A 10704-nucleotide genomic window follows, 5' to 3' on the forward strand; every position below is an offset into this window, starting at 1 on the left:
CAAAAATCATGCGTTACAACGCAAGTTCCAATATGTTTAAACCATAAGTTAATACAATTCAACATAATTCCAAAAAGATACCAAAAACTAGAAATAATTAGAGGGAGGACGCCAATTCTTCATAAACTCTTGAAGTTGTTTTTGAAGTCCTTCCCTTGCATTCCTTTCTTCGTCAAGACGAGTTGCAAGTAGATCCCTTTCTTCTTCAAGACGAGATACAATTAGATTCCTTTCTTCTTCAACCCGAGCTTCAAGATCTACCATTCGGGTTCGCATAACTTGGGCCTAAAAAGTTGTTAAAATATATATAATTATAATTAGTAAATACATTATATAAAGAAATGTTTTGAGGCAAAAGAAAAAAATACCAAATGGTAACAAAAGTACCTCTTCTTGAGACCGTTGGTACTCTGCTTACGATGGTGCAGACCCGACACCGCAGGGTGCGACCTTCTCCAATCACACGTGCCCACACCGCAGGGTCATCTGGATACTCACTAAAGTTCGGCCCATAAACATCTTCCATCGCCCTCAAATAACCCCCCTACAATTTATCAAAACAATGTGATTGTAACTGCAATAGATACGCTAAGGTTGGGTAAAAATGTCATAAAGGTCTTAATAAGGGGATATATGGAAACATTCGTAGTTAATATATTATGATATATGTGTAGGAGGAAAGGGGATAGGAAAAATTACCGGAAAACCATTGCACTACAAAGGAATTGTATTCCATATTATCCATAAAGGCTTCTTGGCTGAAGTATGTTCTTATGCTTATCTCAATCAAATACCTATTCAACTTGTAAATCTTAGGTCTGTGTATTAACTATTTTTCGTTGTTGCAGGGAGGTGACCTCCTTAGGAAAATAGATGGTATGTATTATTTTTTTAATTTAAATCTTGTTTTTCGTCAGATTAGATTTGAGATCTTTTGATGGTTTCATTTTCAGGCACAGGTGGGGAAAGCATCTATGGAAAGTATTTCAAAGGTACAACAATTCTAAGAATAATTCAAGGTGTTTTTTTTAGTTTTTATTAGTACCTATCAATCACTCATGTTATTAGTATTAATACTTTCTAACCCATGTTTGTGTAGATGAGAATTTTCAACTACGTCATTCTGAGCCCGGCATGCTATCTATGGGAAATAAAGGCGCAAATACAAATGGATCTCGGTTCTTTTTAACCTTCAGGCCTCTACAAATGCTTGATCGGTACTTCAATTTTCCGTTTTTATTCATTATTCAGAAACTTACAACAAATATCTTTTGCTTACAATGATTGTACTTTGCATATTTATGAGTGCGTTACAAAATTTGCTTGATGGATCTACTGATAATGCAAAATTTGAAGATATCCAATTGCTATTTACATAAAAAAAATCGCTATTTGTCGCCATGACTCATATAACGACACTACGTCGCATATAGCGGTCGCTATAGCCGCTATTAACAACTATGCGTGTCGCAGTTTATATATTTCATATAGTAACAAACTATTTGATAAGTGGTTCTCCAAAAACCACCTTGACCAAGGTATGTATCTACACGTTTTTTATTTATTATATGATCTTGAAAATTAATACATTGCTAAGAGGAAGCATAAGAGCAACCTTACATACCAAAATAACTTTTACTTGTACCAGAGGGTAGCAAATTAAAATTTTCAAACCGTTTACTTGTGAAAAGGTCAACCTGTTATATGTTTCATCTTGACTTTTGACCAGTCAAACGGGTAAAAATCTAATTATAAAAGTGGTTGGGGCGAACGGGTCAAAAGTGTCCAAAGTTTATCTTTACACATACACACATACACACATACACACATACACACATACACACACACACACACACACACACACACAGACACACATACACACATACACACATACACACATACACACATACACACATACACACATACACACATACACACATACACACATACACACATACACACATACACACATACACACATACACACATACACACATACACACATACACACATACACACATACACACATACATACATACATACATACATACATACATACATACATACATACATACATACATACATACATACATACATACATACATACATACATACATACATACATACATACATACATACATACATACATACATACATACATACATACATACATACATACATACATACATACATACATACATACATACATACATACATACATACATACATACATACATACATACATACATACATACATACATACATACATACATACATACATACATACATACATACATACATACATACATACATACATACATACATACATACATACATACATACATACATACATACATACATACATACATACATACATACATACATACATACATACATACATACATACATACATACATACATACATACATACACACACACACACACACATACATACCCATATAGATACAAACGTGCATATACGTACACATACATACCCACTTACACAAATACATATATATATATATATATATATATATATATATATATATATATATATATATATATATACTCGCATTATACTCATATGCATACGTCCACATAGTTACGTACATTTAATATTTAAAATAAGAATAATTATATAGGTTGTTTCTTACACATTTGTGACAAATCCTTAAATATCATAAGAAATGTGTCACAGCTTGCAATGGATTTAAGCATTTTTTCATAAATCAGTAAGCAATTGTATTGATACAGGATTGTTTCCTACACCTTTGTGACCATTTGCAATGGATTTAAGCATTTTGTCATAAATGCGTAGGAAATTGTATTGATACATGGATTGTTTCCTACGTCTTTGTGACAATTTGCAATGGATTTAAGCATTTTGTCATAAATGAGTAGGAAATTGTATTGATACAAGGATATTTGTCAGAAATGTGTCACAAGTTGTGATGCAATCCCGACGGATGGTTTATGAATCTATATTTTGTCATAAATCCGTAGGAAATTGTATTGATACATTGATTGTTTCCTACGCCTTTTTGACAATTTGCAATAGATTTAAGCATTTTGTCATAAATGCGTAGAAAATTTTATTCATACAAGGATATTTGTCAGAAATGTGTCACAAGTTGTGACGCAATCCCGACGGATGGTTTATTTTAATTAATAAATAAATATTTTTTAAGAATTGTGTAGAAAAAATGCTATTATCTTCCCTTATTTATTTTGCATATGTTAATATTTATTCGGTAAACAATTATAATTATCCTTTTGTAGATTATTTGTGACAGATTTGTGACGCAACTGTCAATTAAATAGGGTTTTCTTATTTTTTGTAGGAAACTTGTCACAAGTTGTGACGGAATTCCGACGGATGGTTGAAGTTAATTAAAAAATAAATATTTCGTCATAAATGTGTAGGAAACAATATAATTTCTGATAGATTTGTGACGCAACTGTCAATTAATTAGGGTTTTCTTATTTTTTGTCACAAATTTGTAGGAAACGATATTATTTTCCCTTATTTATTTGGCTTATATAAATATTTATTTGGTAAAGAATAATAATTAACCTTTTGTAGGTTATTTCTGACAGATTTGTGACGCAACTGTCAATTAATTAGGGTTTTCTTGTTTTTCGTCATGGATGCATCGAAAATTTGTAACAAAATCATGAAATTTTTTTTTTGTAGGAAATTCGTCATAAAGGTGTTGTAATCTGTGACGAAAAAAATTGTGTAGGAAATTTCTGTAGCAAATTGTCCCCTTTTCTACTAGTGACCAGCGTCGTCGCCTGTGTTGATATTGAGTTAGTTAGGGTTTCTATTGCTTCTTACAGAAGTTATATATACACACTAAGGGGTTGTCTGCCAAGTTTTATTTGGTTGTGTTATGGGCTTGGTCCGTTTGCATGGGGATTTGGTTTTGAAAAAATGTTGTAACGTGGTTCATACATAAGCTTATTTTTTTTCTCACTTATATATACCTAAAATTGATGTAATAGGAGGGGTTTGATTGGGTGCTTAATTGATAATTAGGTAATCATTATTATTTTGTATTTATATATAAACTAGGTTATAACCCCGTGTATTACACGGGGTTTAATAAATAAATTTTATATGCTAATTAATAAAATAATATATCTTTAAAACCTCATTTATTGTACGAGTTGAATAAATATAATTTTATATATTAAATAATAAAAAATATATCTATAAGAACCATATTGTACAAGTTGAATAAATGTAATTTTATATACAAAATAAAAAAAGTTATATCTTTAAAACCACGTGTATTACACGGGTTAAATAAATGTAATATTGTTTATTAAATAATAAAATAATACATCTTTAAAAAACCTCATTTATTACATGAGTTGAATAAATGTAATTTTATATACCAAACAATAAAAAATACATCTTTAAAAATATACGCATTACACGGTTTGAATAAATGTAATTTTCTGTACTAAATAATAAAAAAATATATATCCTTAAAAAACCCCGTGTATTGTACGAATTGAGTAAATCTAATTTTATATATCAAATAACAAAAAGTTATATCTTAAAAAACTTCATGTGTTACCTGGGTCGAGTAAGTATAATTTTATACAGTGAAAATAAAAATATTTAATATATTTATACAAAGTTTGGTTATGATGATAAAAATAGATTATTCTGTTGTAGCAAAATTTGTTAACGAAGTCTCAATAAATTTAACCCTTTATTTAAAACTCCGTAAATGTATAAATGATAAATAATAATAGTTAATTTTATTTTAAGTTTCGTAAAATTTATTTTATACCAAACTAAACAAAACATTCAAATATAATTAATTCAAATAAATAATATTATAAATGAGAAGAAGATTAAACTAAATAATAATTATTCATAAGATATTAAACTAATAATATTTAGTAGGAGAGTTATCTTTAATATAAGATATTAAATTAAATAATATTTTGTAGGAGGATTATCTATAATTAATTAGTTAATTAGAAGAGATTAAATTAAAATAATAGTTATATATAAGAGATGACCTAATATGATGACAAGTGTCCCTAAAGTGGTTTCTTTTATTATAGTAGTTAGATAATGTAAAAACAATTAATTTAAAACTACAATTAAATTTAGCATTATAAAATCCAAATCAAATGTATCTAATTAGGTTATAGACTTACATGGGTTGAATAATGAAAACCGTTATAATTTTAAAAGAAAACTATTTTGGAAGCACAATTGTAAGATTTACGTATCGATTTAAGGGTTTTAACGGACACACTAATGCAGATTTTGTAAGAACCCAAAAGATTAAAGATATTGTATGCATTCATCAATTTGTGCAGAACACATACAAGTACACACAGACAATTAGACAAAAGATGTAAAGTTACCTTACGAGTCAAGAAGTTAAAACATTCATTTTGTAATCAACTTGTTAAATAATCAAACAATTTATAAATACAAGTTCAATCAACAAAAACACGTCCAAAATTCTAAAACTCCAGCAGTACTCTTAGGTAGGTAGCACTACCATCTGATTCTAGTTGTCTAATTCATGTAGTCAGAGCGCACATCCAAACACCCCCTAAATGCATTTCAATTTGTAATCAAATGTAACTATTCCGTCTAAAAAAAGATTAAATAAACATACGTCAACCAACTAGAAGCAGAGGTTCCTCAATGATTTTCAATACCTTCTAAAGTAGCTTCAATGGCTTTCCTGTAAGATTAAATATATTATGGTGCTGTATTTAATCTAGTAGCCATTATAATCATTTACATTATATAGATCAAAATATATAACAACCTATTAACTAATTAGTTGCTAATTGTTGATGGACCATATTACCCTTATTAACTAATTGGGTTTCCTTTTGGGTGCATATATAAAGAGACTAATGTAGAGGTTAAGATGTTAGACAACCTAATTATTCATAACATCAAATCTCGCCTCTCTCTCCCAAACCAAACACCCTATTCGGTTAATCTTCACCATCATTAGATTGCACCCTAAGGAGAAACCAGATCATCTTGACAAGCATGTCAAACTCGATGGCAGCATCTCTTACTGGATTCTCTGCTGGCATGTCTTCAATCACGGGTATGTTTTCATGTTTTCCATTATGCCTAAAACAGAACTAATCAACATGTGGTATCAGAGCATATGTTAATTAATCAGTTCTGTTTTCGTATCCATTATTCTGGGATTGAAATCTGGAAAACAAAAATTTTGAAAGCCATATAAAATTCACAGCCTGTTTTCGAGTCCTTTAAAGTTACCGAAATCACTGCTTCGAAAAACTAAATTGTTTATTCATGTTTTTCGAAATCAAATGGGTAATATTAATGTCCGAAATCTGTTTACAAAGCCTTAAAATTCAGGTTTCGGGTTCCAGAATTATATGTTTTATTTTTAGGGTTCATCTTGTTCTTAGGAAAATTCGAATATTTCCTTTATTTTTTGGAATGTAATTTAGATTAGTGGGTGTTTTTTTACTGTTTTGATCTAAATTTTATCTCTTAAGATTTCAAAATCTGTTATAAAGATTAAGTGGATATTATTTGAAAATCTTTTGATAAGTTTGAATTAGCACTAAAACAGGAAACACTATCCCACAATCCTTAAAATTTCGAATTTTCAATCTTATCTCTACTAACAGCTGTTGATAAGCAGATTTCGAGACTTAGAGAATAAGTTTTGAGATTAGATGGTTTCGAATGGGATTCCCATTGAGATTTCTACTCGAAATCTCACTAAAATTTGAGGAAAACTGAGATCTCGACTTGCAATCAGGTTGTTGCTACTCGAAACCTCATAATGAACTCAAAATCTCATTAAGGCATTAGCCTTTCATCACTCAAAACCTCGAGATTTCGAGTGAGGTTTCGATTGGCATTAGGGACTCTAAATCTCATTACGATTTCGAGATTAAAGGGCCACTCGAAATCATAAAGGAACTCATAATGAGTCGAAATCTTACTCGAAACCTTACTTGAGATCTCACTCGAAATCTCAAGTTAAGTCGAGATTTCATAACTGAGTCGAGATCTCACTCGAAATCTAAGGTGAACTTGAAATCTCACTCGAAATCTCATTACTTTATTAAGCTGTTAATGTGAACTAAAATTTAGCTCAAGTGGTTTGATGCATCTATTTATCGTTCAAGTATTACGAAAGCTATGTTAGGTATGCATTACAAACGTGAATGTCTTATTTCTGGCCAAAGCTGATTTAATTCATTTATGCCTAGCATACTTAACAAGTGCATAACCAAAGTGATTGTCTCATTTTTATCTAAAGCTGATTTGTCACGATCACTTTGCACACATGCTTAAATGATTACACTTCTGGCCAAAGCTGATTTGTCTTCGTTTAAGTAGGATTTTAACTTAGTCTATTATTTTGATGTTAGTAATAGACAATATCATAACTTCATAATTGAAAATGGTCATTATTTATGCCTGCCTTAGTATAAGATGCCCTTAGATCATGTTAAAACTTCTTTCTTAGTATCGTAATTCGCTCATCTTATTTCCACTATCAGCACCCAATGGCGGGATTCCACCATTGACTTGTGATAACTTTGCTGCATGGAAGGACTCTCGCATGCTTACTCTTGCATTACTGGACTTCAATTATTCTTTAAGAGAGGATAAGCCAGCGGACCTTACTCCTCAAAGTACTGCTGCTGAGCAGATGACTCATGAAAAGTGGACCAGGTGTAACTGTGACAACCGATAATTAAAGGCTTCTAATTACGCGATTAGTAAACGTTTAAGGTGATAATAAATAGTGTTTAAGGCACAAATTAACTTAATTAGGCTTTTGTAATGAAATGGATTACGCGATTAGTAAACATTTAAGGTGATAATTAGGCTGAGCAGATGACTCATGAAAAGTGGATCAGGTGTAACTGTGACAACCGATAATTAAACACTACTCGACTTTACAGTACGCGAATGATGCTTTGCGGAAAAACTGTGTAACGATAAACAATAACGAACTGTTGCCGTACAAAATAGTGACAACACCGACAAATAAGAACTATATACCTATAATTTAAACATATGGATTTCGTTTTTGCGAAATTATCACACTTTCGAACGACACAAAACGTAAATGTGAACGAAAAAAACGATAGTAAGAACGCACCGACAACGAAACGTAAACATCGGACACATGTACTACCTACACAACAGAAGTTTTACGATATATTTCAAATTTTAATATCCGTAGTTGAAACCGGATCGAAAAACGAACAAGAAACGACAAACGAGGCTTTTACGTGATTTAACGCAACCAATCGAACAAACGCGTCAAACAATAGTTTTCGACGTAATTTTTAGTGTTTCGGATCTAAAATTTTTTTACGACACATTACGAAGTTCGGGTGAGAAAACGGGCTTCGAGAACGTGATTGGGCCGCTCAAACAACTAGAACTGGGCTAACGGGCCTGGGGCCCAACTCACATTTAAAACCTAGGTATAAATACTACCTTATCTTCATCATTTTTATTTTGAAACCCTAATATTTAGAAATGCACACCAGACACCCTCTCTTCTCTCTCTCTCTCGTTTTCAAGTCCGGCGAAACACAGGAGGAGCCGGCAAGTGGCGATTGCCGGCGAGCTTCTCCGGCGACACTCCGGTCGTCCTTGTTCTCCGACTAACCCCCTTCTCATTCTCTCTCCTCTCCCTCTCTCTGAACAGTTGGCCGACCACCACCCTGGGTGGTGGTGCACGACCAACAGTGGCAGAAGCTGCAAACACTAGTAAGTGTTTCTCCTAATCCATTTCATTTTCTTAGCTAGAAAATAGCCAAAAGTCAAGCAAATTGACTTTTGCTTTTACTTTCGGTTATGGCCTTTTTGGTCAAGTCAAAGTTCAAATTGAACTTTACCCTCTGATCATCACGTATAATAGGTGAAATGACGAGTCAAACTTAACGAAATAAAAGTTAAAAATGCATAAAAATGCATTTTATGACGAAAGAGTTTCGGGTATTAAAACCTAAGGTTTTGACACCAAATCAATTTTATAACATTATTAGACATGTTCTAACATGTTAAACTCATCATTTCTAGTTTAATGTTTATTCCTTAGTCAAAAGTCGAGCGGTTTGACTTCTACTTTAACTTTCGAATCTGACCCGTATGGTCAACTTTAGGATCCGACCAAGCCCATTTATATGACATATTAATATACGGAATACCCGTCTGAAGCTATACCTTTTGGTCATGTCGTTTGGTTAGTTAAATGACGAGTCAACTTTTGATACTTTTAAAAGGTCAAAAATACCCTTTTTACGTAAAATAGTTTTAAACCTATATGAGCAACATCTTTTGACATCTTAACTGATCATAAAACTTTAATAAACATGTTTTGACATATCGCACTCGTCATAGGACCCATTCGACCATCTAAACTCGTAGTTACGCATACGATCCGTTAAAGTAGTGTAAACCACTTTAACAAGTCGTAACGGGTCAAAACACTTTTACACACTTCAAATCAGAATGTAAGGTTGAACAAACCATATTACATGAGATCATTCCCTCGTTTGGTTAATAAACCTCATTCTATCCGTTATTCCGTTTAAGCCACAATACACACTAACCGAATAATAATTCGAATTATTAGGAAACACTTGAATCACTTGAGCTTCGCTAGACACGATTAGGCAAAGATATCTACGCAAACCTGTGAGTACATAGTTCCCCTCTTTTACCTTTTCAAATGTTTTGGGGTGATTCATATGTGCCTATGACTATATTCAAGATTTCAAAACAATATATATGGTTTATATATACAAAATGATTTTCAATGTGAGTACATAGTTCCCCTCTTTTACGTTTTCCAAATGTTTTGGGGGTGATTCATATGTGTTAAGCATTTTCTCAAATAATATGTATGGTATATGTGTTTACTAAGTGCTTTTTGTGTGTTTAATTTATGAGACAAAACAAGAAACAAATGCCAAATCCTTGTAGGATCTTTCTATATTAAAAGTTAGATTCTTAAAGAATACTTAAAGTACTATTGTTAATCCTTGATTGGATTTCTAAGAGTACTTTTCAACGTATGAGACAAAACAATGAAGCAAATGGCAAATCCTTGTAGGATATTCCTATATTAATAGTTAGATTCTTAAAGGATACTTAAAGCACAATTTTGAACCCTTGATTAGATTTCTAAGAGTACTTTTCAACGTATAATTATGTGTAGAGTTGTGTAAGTGATTTAGATAACGAATTAAGTGTAATACGATAAGAGCATGGTGGATACGCCGCTGGTACTTCCTATATATAAGTGCTCTTATCATATTACCTCTATTAACACGATAAGAGCATGGTGTAATACCATAAGAGCATGGTGAAACGAGAAAAAAATTGTCAAATCCTTGTAGGATCTTCCTATATTAATAGTTAGATTCTTAAAGTATACTCAAAGTACTATTATAAATCCTTGATTTGGATTTTTAAGAGTACTTCCACAAGTCCTTAGTCAAATTTTGTGTTATGTGTTTATGTGTTATGTGGTGTTATAACATAGAATCTAGAGTGATCTAGGATAATGAGGCAAGTGTAATACGATAAGGGCATGGTAGATACGCCGCTCGTACTTCCTTTATATAAGTGCTCTTATCATATTACCCATCGTAACGTTATCCAAAATCACTTGATGATTATGTGTTATAACGA

At 31.9% G+C, this 10704-nt stretch overlaps 1 long non-coding RNA gene across 1 annotated transcript; it reads left to right on the plus strand.

Moving 5' to 3' along the window:
• Positions 1-280: 280 nt before the first annotated feature.
• LOC110903078 lies at positions 281-1019 on the plus strand. The gene is made up of 3 exons (XR_002571646.2): positions 281-763; positions 849-876; positions 954-1019. It is a non-coding gene; the product is annotated as an uncharacterized LOC110903078 (long non-coding RNA).
• Positions 1020-10704: the final 9685 nt, after the last annotated feature.

Source organism: Helianthus annuus, chromosome 16 (genome assembly GCF_002127325.2).
Source record: "Helianthus annuus cultivar XRQ/B chromosome 16, HanXRQr2.0-SUNRISE, whole genome shotgun sequence".
NCBI classification, from domain to species: Eukaryota; Viridiplantae; Streptophyta; class Magnoliopsida; order Asterales; family Asteraceae; genus Helianthus; species Helianthus annuus.